Source organism: Opisthocomus hoazin, chromosome W, assembly GCF_030867145.1.
Source record: "Opisthocomus hoazin isolate bOpiHoa1 chromosome W, bOpiHoa1.hap1, whole genome shotgun sequence".
Classification (NCBI taxonomy): domain Eukaryota; kingdom Metazoa; phylum Chordata; class Aves; order Opisthocomiformes; family Opisthocomidae; genus Opisthocomus; species Opisthocomus hoazin.
The window spans coordinates 24,002,074-24,014,593 of NC_134453.1; the positions used below are offsets into that span (position 1 = coordinate 24,002,074).

The 12,520-nt window shown below is 46.9% G+C and overlaps 1 protein-coding gene across 4 annotated transcripts in view; it reads right to left on the reverse strand.

Moving 5' to 3' along the window:
* LOC104337953 (ubiquitin-associated protein 2) overlaps positions 1 to 12,520 on the reverse strand; it is a 122,155-nt gene that overhangs the window by 8,899 nt on the left and 100,736 nt on the right. The gene's annotated exons all lie outside the window — the stretch shown is intronic.

The window sequence follows — 12,520 nt, forward strand, 5'->3', positions numbered from 1 at the left end:
CCAACTGTATGAGGTTCAACAAGGCCAAGTGCCAGGTCCTGCACTTCGGTCACAACAACCCCATGCAACGCTACAGGCTTGGGGAAGAGTGGCTGGAAAGCTGCCCGGCAGAAAAGGACCTGGGGGGTGTTGATCGACAGCCAGCTGAACATGAGCCAGCAGTGTGCCCAGGTGGCCAAGAAGGCCAATGGCATCCTGGCTTGTGTCAGGAATGGTGTGGCCAGCAGGAGGAGGGAGGTGATTGTGCCCCTGTACTCGGCCCTGGTGAGGCCGCACCTGGAGTACTGTGTTCTCTTTTGGGCCCCTCACTACAAGAAGGACATTGAGTTGCTGGAGTGTGTCCAAAGAAGAGCATCGAAGCTGGAGAAGAAGTCTTATGAGGAGCGGCTGAGGGAGCTGGGGCTGTTTTGTCTGGAGAAGAGGAGGCTGAGGGGAGACCTTATCGCTCTCTACCACTACCTGAAAGGAGATTGTAGCGAGGCAGGTGTTGGTCTCTTCTCCCAAGTAACTAACAGTAGGACAAGAGGCAATGGCCTCAAGTTGCATCAGGGGAGTTTTAGACTGGATATTGGGAAAAATTTCTTTACCGAAAGAGTGGTCAGGCATTGGACCAGGTTGCCCAGGGAGGTGGTGGAGTCCCCATCCACGGAGGTTTTCAAAAAATGTGTAGATGTGGCACTTCGGGATATGGTTTAGTAGGCATGGTGGTGTTGGGATGACGGTTGGACTTGATGATCTTAGAGGCCTTTTCCAACCTTAATGATTCTATGATTTCAGCAAGACTGTGCCTGGAAGAGCAACAGACCATCAGGGGCCAAAGACCTGGGGTGAGGCCAGGACTGTAATCGCAACGTGGATGCAGAGTAAAGGTTTTACCCTTTGCTGTGTGTTTGTGTGGCAAGGTTTTTGTAGCAGGGGGGGCTATTGGGGTGGCTTCTGTGAGAAGCTGCGAGAAGCTTCCCCCATGTCTGATAGAGCCAATGCCAGCCAGCTCCAAGACAGACTCACCCCTGGCCAAGGCCGAGCCCATCAGTGACAGTGGTAGCGCCTCTGGGATAACGCAGTTAAGAAGGGGAACAACCTGCTCTAGGACAGCCGTGGAGAAAGAGGAGTGAGACCAAGTGAGAGAAACAACTCTGCAGACACCAAGGTCAGTGAAGAAGGAGGGGGGAGGAGGTGCTCCAGATACCAGAACAGAGATTCCTCTGCAGCCAGTGATGAAGACCACGGTGAGGCAGGCTGTCCCTCTGCAGCCCATGGAGGTCCACAGTGGAGCAGATATCCACCTGTAGCCTGTGGAAGGGACCCCATGCCAGAGCAGGTGGATGCCTGAAGTAGGCTGTGACCCTGTGGGGAGCCCCACGCTGGAGCAGGCTCCTGCCAGGACCTGCGGACCCATGGAGAGAGGAGCCCACACCGGAGCAGGTTTGCTGTCAGGGCTTGTGACCCCGTGGGGGACCCATGCTGGAGCAGCCTGTTCCTGAAGGACCGTATCCCGTGGAAGGGACCCACGCTGGGGCAGTTTGTGAAGAGCTGCAGCCTGTGGGAAGGACTCACATGGGAGAAGTTTGTGGAGAACTGTCTCCCGGGAGAGGAACCTCACGCTGGAGCAGGGGCAGTGTGTGAGGAGTCTTCCCCCTGAGGAGGAAGGAGCGGCAGAGACAACGTGTGATGAACTGACCACAACCCCCATTCCCCATCCCCCTGCGCCACTCGGGGGGAGGAGGGAGAGAAATCAGGAGTGAAGTTGAGCCCGGGAAGAAGGGAGGGGTGGGGGGGAGGTGTTTTAAGGTCTGGATTTGTTTCTCACTATCCTCCTCTGATTTGACTGGTGATGAATTAAACTCCCTTTTCGCCCCAAGTTCAGTCATTTTGTCCATGACAGTAATTGGTGAGTGATCTCTCCCTGTCCTTGTCTCAACCCTCCAGTCTTTCATCATATTTCCTCTCCCCTGTCCAGCTGAGGAGGAAGAAGTGATAGAGTGGTTTTGGTGGGCACCTGTCATTTATCCCGGCCAAACCAAAACAGAGTGCTTCAAGTTTATAACCTGGAATATGTTCCTTGAATACCTTCTCCTATTAGGGAGGAAGATGAGCCCCTCAACCCATTTGAACCTAAATTCACCTGATGTTCTTTTCGGCGAGATGTGACTAAGGTCACGGGGTGGATAATGTGGTCATGGCCTTGCTGGACTTGTCATTGACATGCTCGGACTCAGGCACCAAGAGCCAATCCACACATAACAATTGACTTAGTCCCACCTTGCCAAAAGATTTTCAAACATATGAAAAATGGCACTTGAAAACTCTCTTTGGGAGGAGGAGCCAAGCGAGAACTTCACCTGACGGACGGGTCAATGGGCCTGAACCTCTCTTTCCCCCCCAAGAAGGGACACCTTTTTGGTAAGAGTCGCGCCTCTGACTTTGTCAGACGTATCCCCGGGAACACATTAACTAAAGCACTAAACCATTACCTTGAGCTCAGCTCTTGTAGACAGTGCATTTATCAATGGCAATCCCGAATCTGTGATACCTGTCGCTTGAATAAATTACCTATTGTTTCAACTTTGCGAAACTGTTTCAGTGAAAGTCCTTGGAAGGGCTCTGACAGGCAAGTTGAATCTGAGAAGTGGCTACACACTTAACCCTTTAAACATAAACCGTTGACCATTGACTTCAGCAAGGCTTTCGACACTGTCTCCCATATCATCCTCCTAGGGAAGCTCAGGAAATGTGGGCTGGATGAGTGGTCAGTGAGGTGGATTGAGAACTGGCTGAATGGCAGAGCTCAGAGGGTTGTCATCAGTGGCCCAGAGTCTAGTTGGAGGCCGGTAACTAGTGGTGTCCCCCAGGGGTCAATACTGGGCCCAGTCTTGTTCAACTTCTTCATCAACGACCTGGATGAAGGGACAGAGTGTACCCTCAGCAAGTTTGCTGATGACAGAAAACTGGGAGGAGTGGTGGATACACCAGAAGGCTGTGCTGCCATTCAGCGAGACCTGGACAGGCTGGAGAGTTGAACGGAGAGGAACCTGATGAAGTTCAACAAGGGCAAGTGCAGGGTCCTGCACCTGGGGAGGAACAACCCCATGCATCAGTACAGGCTTGGGGCAGACCTGCTGGAGTGCAGCTCTGTGGCGAGGGACCTAGGAGTGCTGGTGGACGACAGGTTGACCATGAGCCAGCAGTGTGCCCTGGCTGCCAAAAAAGCTAATAGGATCCTGGGTTGCATTAAGAACAGTGTGGCCAGTAGGTCGAGGGAGGTTCTCCTTCCCCTCTACACTGCCCTAGTGAGGCCTCATCTGGAGTACTCTGTCCAGTTCTGGGCTCCCCACTTCAAGAAAGATGAGGAGCTACTGGAGAGAGTCCAGCGGAGGGCTACGAGGATGAGGGGGGGACTGGAACATCTCTCCCATGAGGAAAGGCTGAGGGAGCTGGGCTTGTTCAGCCTGAAGAAGAGAAGGCTGCGAGGGGACCTAATATATACTTACAAATATCTGAAGGGTGGGTGTCAGGAGGATGGGGCCAGACTCTTTTCAGTAGTGCCCAGCAACTGGACAAGGGGCAATGGGCACAAACTGAAGCACAGGAAGTTCCGTCTGAACATGAGGAAGAACTTCTTCCCTCTGAGGGTGACGGAGCCCTGGAACAGGCTGCCCAGGGAGGTTGTGGAGTCTCCTTCTCTGGAGATATTCAAGACCTGCCTGGACAAGGTCCTGTGCAGCCTGCTGTAGGTGACCCTGCTTCGGCAGGGGGGTTGGACTAGATGACCCACAGAAGGAGGTCCTTTCCAACCCCTACCATTCTGTGGTTCTGTGATTCTGTGACCAAGTCTGGGACTAGGAGTAGATCCAGCCGCACCTAGACTCCTCTCTGAGAGAGAGTTTAGAATGCAAGAGGGTCTACTCTGAACCTCGGGACTCAACAGGAGGGCTTTCTTTTTGCCGCTTATCAGACTCCTTTATCCCTTTTAACGCGACAAGCGGCTTTGGTGGGCACCTGGCATTCATCCAGGCTAAACCATGACACCCACGTACCATGTCCAGTTTTCTAAAAAGTAAAAGCATCAGCTAGGAAAACAGCACAAACATTAAAAAAAATTGGAGAAAAAGTTACCATATGATGACTGGAATATTTATTTAAACTATCTTACAGGAGACCTCAGATCATTAGTTTCCAAAGTGGGGTGCATGAGGAAAATGTTTTTGGTAGCATTAATAAATAAAATATTAAAAATCAAAAAGTGTTTAACTTTTCTCTCATCCTTTTTTAATTTTTATTTTTGTGTATGTTTTATATCATACATATTAGCACAGTAGTATATGGATATAATGTATAAATAAAAATATACTGGGAGGGCTCACAAATTTTTTTCTGATAGGGTGTGTGATCAAAAAAGGTGGAGACCACTGCCTTAGATCATTCTTCAAGGTCCTCTACAGGAATGTAAGACAGTCCTCACCCTAGAAAGCTCATACTTCAAGATGACAGGACATGCCAGCAAAACCAAAGCAGCATTTTGTCTTCAGTTTTAGAGAAAAAGAGAAAAGTTTGCCCTTCCCTCTCTGGGTGAGCTCCACATGTGGGGTCGGTATTCCATTAAGCTGTTTTCCTCCTAATTCTCATGGTTTATTCCTCACCACCTCAAATCCATCAAGAGTTAATGCTTTAACTGCTAATGCATCCATTTCCATACAGTCTTCAACACTGGAAAAGCATCCTCATTCTTCATACCTACCTCTGCAAATTTCACAGCATCTCAGATGCTTTTCTCAGAGCTGACAGCACCTTCTACCTTGCTGCATTTCTGTGCATCACCTCCCTGTCTCCTATACCCAATCCTCCATCACTGAACACGAAATAATCCGGCAAAGATTTAGTATTGCAGGTGCTTTCTGTAACTTGAAATGGTGCCATATTTCATCATCCTTTCCATCCCAGGTAATTGCACCTCATCAACTCTGGCATGAATCACTTAACAAAACACAACCAAATTACTATTAAAAGTCTTTGCAGGTTACTCAAAAGCAGCGCTCCTGTCTCCTTCTGAGGAAAATGACACAAAAGCAGATTTGGAGAAGAGATCTGAACAGGACTCAGTGGATATTAACTAGAACTGACACACTAGCATTTTCCCCTATGTAAACCAGACAAAATATAACCAAATCCACATGAGAACAGGGTCTAAGGATTGCAATTATTCCCACTGCCCCTCAGGTGGGGGAAAACCACAGTAGCACTGCATATCCCTGTCCCACACACCTGTACATACACACATTCGAAGCAAAAATCATTAGAAAATACAAGTGAAAACCAATTATCTTTGCACTTTGTGGAGTCCTGGCTGGACGAGAGGGGACATAGTTTGGTGCGCTGAGCAACCCAGGTTCTGATCCGGAGGTGAGCCTTGGGAGCGGCTGACACGGAACCCTGCTGGGAAGGCAGAGCGACGAGCTCGGGACACTGGAGCAGGGGGAACATCACCGTTTCCTGCCACACTATCACTTCCTTCCTGCCACGTTGCTGTTTCCTGCCACAGTACTGTTTTCACTTCGAGATGCAGCTCTGCACCAATCACAACGAGTTGCAGTAGTTTTGCCTATATATGGGTTGGGGTTTTAACCATTCAGATGCTGTAATAGTTTTGCTATATAAACCTTGTTTTGCTGACTAATAAAGCTGTACGATCATACTCATATTGGGGTCACATCGTTACAACGGTCCGTTACCCACGCCTACATTTGGTAGCAGCGGATGGACGGTTTCCCCTGCAGGAGGCCCTCGGTCTGCGGTGAGCAGCTAGAGAGGGGGGCGTGGGAGTAACGGCTGGGAGGGTCCTGCCTGGGTGCGGACGCGCAGGGCAGGTACGGACGGCCGACTCCCAGGGATTTTCGAGCCACACTGGGGCTGCCTGGCGCAGCTAAATTTTAACGTGGAGGCCGTGGTCGCAGGCATGGAGGTGGATGCCGCGGCAACATTGTTAGTCGGTATTCTCTTTAAGAGAGGAATAGACACAACGGCAAACCAACTCATGAAGTTGATTAAACTGGGGCAACGATGGGGTCACTTTGCGGATACCCCGGTACTGATTTCCGTCTCGGAATGGCAAGAGTTAGGAGAGATGATGTGGGAAAGGACAATAACGGGGGAGGACAAGGAGGAAAAGGAGATAAAAGCCGTCCGCGAGCTCTGGCGAACAGTATTACACACTTTAAAAGCCATGAAAGCTGAACGAGAGGTGGCGTGTGCTGCAGCTCAGATGCTAGCTCCGGAGCCCGGGAAAGATCACACGCCTAAGCCTGGGACATTAGCACGGGTTTTCGGGCTACCTGCCGTTAGAGGGATGACTGGGATCACTTGTAACACAATTGCCGAGATTCGAGCGAGTGCAGAGTGCGGTTCCGGTCTCGGCGCAGAGGGGGGGTGGCCCACCAGAAGTTGCTGCCAGAGACATCAACTCGAAATGCGAGCCGGACGCGGTAGTACGACCGCCCCCGGGGAGCGGGGAGGAGTCGGGCACGGAACTGCGACTGTCTTTCGGAAGAGGGGAGGAGCGGCTAGTACCACCCCAGAGGGGGAGGGAGAAGGGGCGCGGCTTACGACATCGGCCCCTCCTCTCTATCCACCCCTGCCACATTCCAGCGAGGCGTCTCCACTCCCGACGCCCTCTGATGCTGGCCAGAACAAATTACTCACAAAAAAAAAAAAAAAAAAAAACAAAAAAAAAACCAACACCCAAAAACCGTGCGATCTGTTGCAGTCAGTTTTGCAGCATCTTCAAGACAAGAGCTCGCAGTTCCAGCATATGTCAATCGTTACCAACCCCCCCACCGGGAAAATGAGGCTTCTTCTCCGAGATGTTTAGCTGGGCCTCTGGCACGGATCACACCTACCCGCTGGAGCGGTGTTACAAGAGATGCCATCCTAGATGGACAGTGGAACGTTGCCACCATTATCTGAGGTACACAAGCCTCAGCCTGTCCTGTGGAATAGGTTAATGGATGACAATCGTAAGTACAGGTGTTTGGCCGGAGGAGTGGCCACTAAGTTACCACCTGAAGAAAGCCGTGAGCAGGGGCTGGGTCTAACAGACCCTGAGCAGGAATCAGGTCTGTTTTCCCCGCCCCCCCCCGGCTCGCTGGAGAATGGGACAGTCACTGAGAAAAGGAGCGAAGGCTCCATTAAAGAATTTTTTTACAGTGAAGTTTGAAAGAACAAAGTCTTGCAGTTTAAAATACCTGAGGAAATCATTACTTGGAAATCAGTGCATACAGCTTTAAATGCTCTAAAACTTACAGAGACTATCTCAGAAGCAGCTGCTATACCTCTGTCCTTATCTCAAAAGCAAGGACAGAGCAGCAGTCTGCTGAAATTTAACCCTACATACGACGAAATTCCTGCCGAACATGAGAAGTGCGGGAAGTAAATCTGCCAAAACCTGACGATCCTTTGAATCCAGAGAAACGGGAAGTGGGGTGTAAAAATCCGGCATCCCGAAAGTGCACAACAGGGTCTCTCGACAGCAATTGGCGTACCCGACCTGAGATCAAAACGAGGTGAATTCCAACATAAAACTGCACAGTCCCTCAGATGCTGTACAGCCGCTGCGCCAGCAGTCACCGCATCGAACGGGTCAGCAAACCTTACACCTGGTGGGGCACATGGCTCCCCCCGGGCAACCGGCGGCACGGTTCCTCCCCCACCCCCCCCCTTTTTTCCCCCCCCCTTCCCTCGATCCCAGCGCACCGGCCTGTTCCGGCCAGCCCAGAAGCGGCGCAGCGAGAACCATCATTTCTAACATTCAAGGACTTGGTTACAAAAAATGTATACAATTCAATTACTGCAGTAGAATTCCTTGTGAACAAACAGCTGGACTTTATTATCTTTCCAAGGTTCAGATAGTCTACCTAGATGATGTTATTCACTCTGCTGAAAAGTGAAAATATTGACTTTACAGCTGAAGATTTGTCCCCTCTATTTACTTTGTCAAAAAGGACTCAGATTTATTATTTTCCCGAAGATCAATGCCAAAAGCAAAAACTGTTTTACAAAAGATTTCAGATAGAATTGCAATTGCCTTTACCTTCAGAATTAATGTCGAATTGCCAACAAATTTGTATATCATTTATGAAGGTTTTGTTTTACAGCCTTACCCTCTTTTCGATCAGTGGTGTGTTAACACGCAGAAGTTGAAGACTCTGGAATGAATCTTTTTGTCTCATACGCCCATGAAAACATTGACTTCAAAGGTACACATCATAGTGTCCTTAATAGCACAAGGTTGGAATCACTGTCAGCAAGTTGATACTATTTGCCTGCTGCTGGCTAAAGATGACTTTGTGGCTTTAAACAGTGAATCCTTATCACTGCAAGCCGCTCTAGCTGATTATTTAAATAACATACGTTATACCCTTCCACAACATAAGCTGTTACATTCCCTCTCTCAAATTTCATTGCAGCCAAAAAACCAACGTGTTTCTGTTCCTATTAAAGGAGCATGAACAGTGTTTCGGAAACAAACAAATTCATCAGATTAGCAATCATCTATTTTAGTCGTTGAAGGATCCACACAAATTTTTAAGCTATCAGCGGCCTTGCACGTTTTTTGAATTGTTTTCGACTGAACCACTCAATGTTGTCGCAGATTCTGCATGTTGTGAATATTGTTCAACGCATTGCAGATGCAATTGCTATTGAAATTAGAAAATCGTGTACGTGTATATTTTATAATGCATATATAGTTACATACTACTCTACTAAAACCAATAACTGAAGAAAAAGTTGTAGCAGATAAATTGACAATGGCAGCAGTACTGCCACACCGTTTCAAGCAAGCCCGATTATCTCATGACTTCTTTCATCAAAATGCTTCTTCCTTGCATAAACAATTTGCTTTGCCCCAGGGTCAAGCCACAAAAAATGTTCATGCATGCCCTGATTGTCAATGTATTACACCCGTACCATCGTGTGCAGGAGGGAACCCTCGTGGTTTACGAGCTGATGAGTTGTGGCAAAGTGATGTTACACATATATCAACATTTGGTCGACTGCATTGTGTACATGTTAACGTGGATACTTTCTCAGGATTTCTGGTAGCCACGGCACATACGGGAGAAAAGGAACGTTTCACGGACAATTTCTGTTTTCCTACAGGACTGGAGTATACAACATGTTACAGGTATACCACATTCTTCTACTGCACAAGCCACTGTCGAAAGTGTCCACGGGACCCTCAAAGCTATGCTAAATAAACAAAAAAGGGGGAATCCTATGGGCAGTGTTACCCCACAGGAACAGTTAATGTACTTAATTTTTAAAATCGTTCTGATGATCAATTATTTATAATAGCAGCTGACCGTCAATTTGGGATGGTCCCTCCATTTGTGGTTCGACCAAAAGTATGGTATAAAGAATTTGGGGAATCACAATGGACAAGTCCTATAGAACTAATAACGTGGGGAAGAGGGTATGCGTGTGTTCTTCTTTCAACAGGCCCTTGATGGTTACCGGCAAAATATGTGAAGCCATATCATGAGCTGAAAGAACGTAACGCAGAATCCGATGCCAGAGGTGACCACACTCACTCTCAGGGAGCAACCTCTGACATGGAAGCAGAAGAGACCCACTCTGGATGATCCTATTACACAGGGAACACTGAAAAAATTACAGCAAACGCAAGTACTCTGATGACTGCAGTGGGTGCACCACCCACACCAATTAATACATTCCTTGCATATTTGGCAATTATCTCCCACAACAGCTTTTGTATAACGAAGCAATCTTGGAGGACACAGTATACGTGATTTTAGAACTGCATCTGCACAAGAGCAAAGGTCAACTAGCAGACACCGTGAGGAAAAGTATAAACCTTCACCTGAGGGCTCCTGACAACTGCCTAGAGGTGCCAATATGCATGTACAAAAGACATTAATATAAAAAAAAAAAAAAAAAAAAAAAAAGGGGGGGGGTAGAAATGGAGAATGATAAGTACTTTGCAGAAATGTAATGATTATGTATGTTAACATGGCATAAATATCTAGTAAGAGTGTCTTTTCGGTACACACATTTGAGTAGAACTATTCCCTGTGCGTTCAGTACTGCAGTAAAGAATGCCTGCTTTCTAGAACTCCAACATTAAGTTTTAGGAAGTTAATTATTTTGCTGCTTTCTAGTAATAGATTTTGGGTACCCAGGTAGGACGCTGCTCTTGAACTTCAATGGTCCGAGGGATTGCAGGACCTCCAGCCGGCACCGAGGGATTCTCGGGGAGAACCTCTGATCACTGGACCAAAAAGTTCTGAGCGTGAACCATTAATAAGGCAAAGGCAGTCTTCCAGTATTGTTTTTTGTTGCCTATTTGTTAGTCATAGTAAAAGCTTCACAGCATTGAGCTATATCCCTGACGAGAAGGGAAAGTGTCCTTTCTAATCCTGAATTGAAAAGAGAGTACTCTTCCTGAAACTGAAGCTTGGGAATTTGTCTGTTAAATGTTGAATATTATTGTAAGTCCTGTCTTTGCAATATTTGGATTTATGCTAAAAACTTGGTGTGCCTGTGTGTGTGTGGTCGCGACCATGAACGTGTGATTTTATGTTACCGTGTTTGTATTTCTGTGTTCTGATGGATTTATTTGGTTTCTGTGATCTAACGGATTTGTCTGGACTAAGTAACTGTTTTGTGTCTTTTGGTTTGGTAAGTTCTGCAGGTATTGACTATTTCTGGTTTTTGACTTTAGATTGTTGTATTTGGACTCTGATTTATCAAAACTTCGGAAGCATTTGATGCAGCAGGGAATAGATGTGGTGATGTTTGCAGCTTTATGCTTTTATGTACATTAATTTTAGCCTATATAGTTAATGAGTCATAGTTCTAGGTACATTGATCTTAACCTAGGTAATTAATATCGATAGCCAATACTAAATGTTATGGATGTTTGTATATATGATAAGTATACCTATAACCCAAGTGCAAATTTACTGAGCTCATATTATTGATACACTGCTATTTCGATGCCTGACGTGGTGAGATGCATTCCCTCCCATTGACAATAATGATATGTTGTGGTCAAGCGGTACTTTAGTCCCACCATCCACACAGGAAGAAAATTGGATACAAGTAAATCCAGCAAGAAAATTGAATACAAGTAAATCAATCTACACCCATATGCTAGGTAACAGATTTACCATCAGTATGTATCATTCTCAAGTTAATTTAATCTTTCTTTATATCCAGCAGGTTGTGGTATGCACTTCACATCTCTATGTCTTCAACTAGCATTTGTGTTCTTATACTGTTAGTATTGTAGTTTGTGTGGGCCTCTGAAAGAGCGGTAGCAAGCTGAAGACCAAAATTAATGTCAGTTCTCATCATCATCAACAACCTCATCAACTATACCTGGCTTGCTCAAAAAACAAAAAGGGGGAATTGTGGAGTCCTGGCTGGACGAGAGGGGACATAGTTTGGTGCGCTGAGCAACCCAGGTTCTGATCCGGAGGTGAGCCTTGGGAGCGGCTGACACGGAACCCTGCTGGGAAGGCAGAGCGACGAGCTCGGGACACTGGAGCAGGGGGAACATCACCGTTTCCTGCCACACTGTCACTTCCTTCCTGCCACGTTGCTGTTTCCTGCCACAGTACTGTTTTCACTTCGAGATGCAGCTCTGCACCAATCACAACGAGTTGCAGTAGTTTTGCCTATATATGGGTTGGGGTTTTAACCATTCAGATGCTGTAATAGTTTTGCTATATAAACCTTGTTTTGCTGACTAATAAAGCTGTACGATCATACTCATATTGGGGTCACATCGTTACAACGGTCCGTTACCCACGCCTACAGCACTTCATGTCCACCCATAGGAAAACATCAGAAGAGATACTCTGCTCTTCAGATGACAGGGGTATTTCCTGACCACAGGAAATGGCACACAGTAGAAGGTACCTAAAGTCAAAACTGAAATATCAGGAATAGACTCAAAAGGTGAGACAGAAAAGGACTAAGAAATGATAAGCGATCTGATATAATAGATTTAAGCTCTACCAAGCAGCTTGTGCTAGGTACCATGCACACCAGCTAAGACATTTGTAAGATCTCTACTACACAGGCAGCCTGCAACAGACTAACAGAAAAGATAGCAAATAAATAAACAAACCACCACTCCCAAAATCCAACACAGTGAGAATTTACAGCATGAACATACACATTAAGAAACTGAGTTAAATTAAAAAAGAACCCCCCCCAAACCTCAGGGGAAACCCCCATTCCTGCTGTATCAGTAGCCACCAGTACCTCTCACTGCTGCTGGAAGCTTCCCAGGAAGCAGTGATGACTTGCACTTGAGACTGCCCACTTTCACTTTCTAGATGTAAATGGACCAGCATGTCAAAGACAAATATTCCCACCAGCTCCTGCCTCCCATACACCCAATGTTGCCTAATTTCTACAACAAATTCAAAACACAATAAAAACCTTAAAATCTAGAAATCACAATCATTGCATGAATAGTTACTGAAAAATCCTTTGT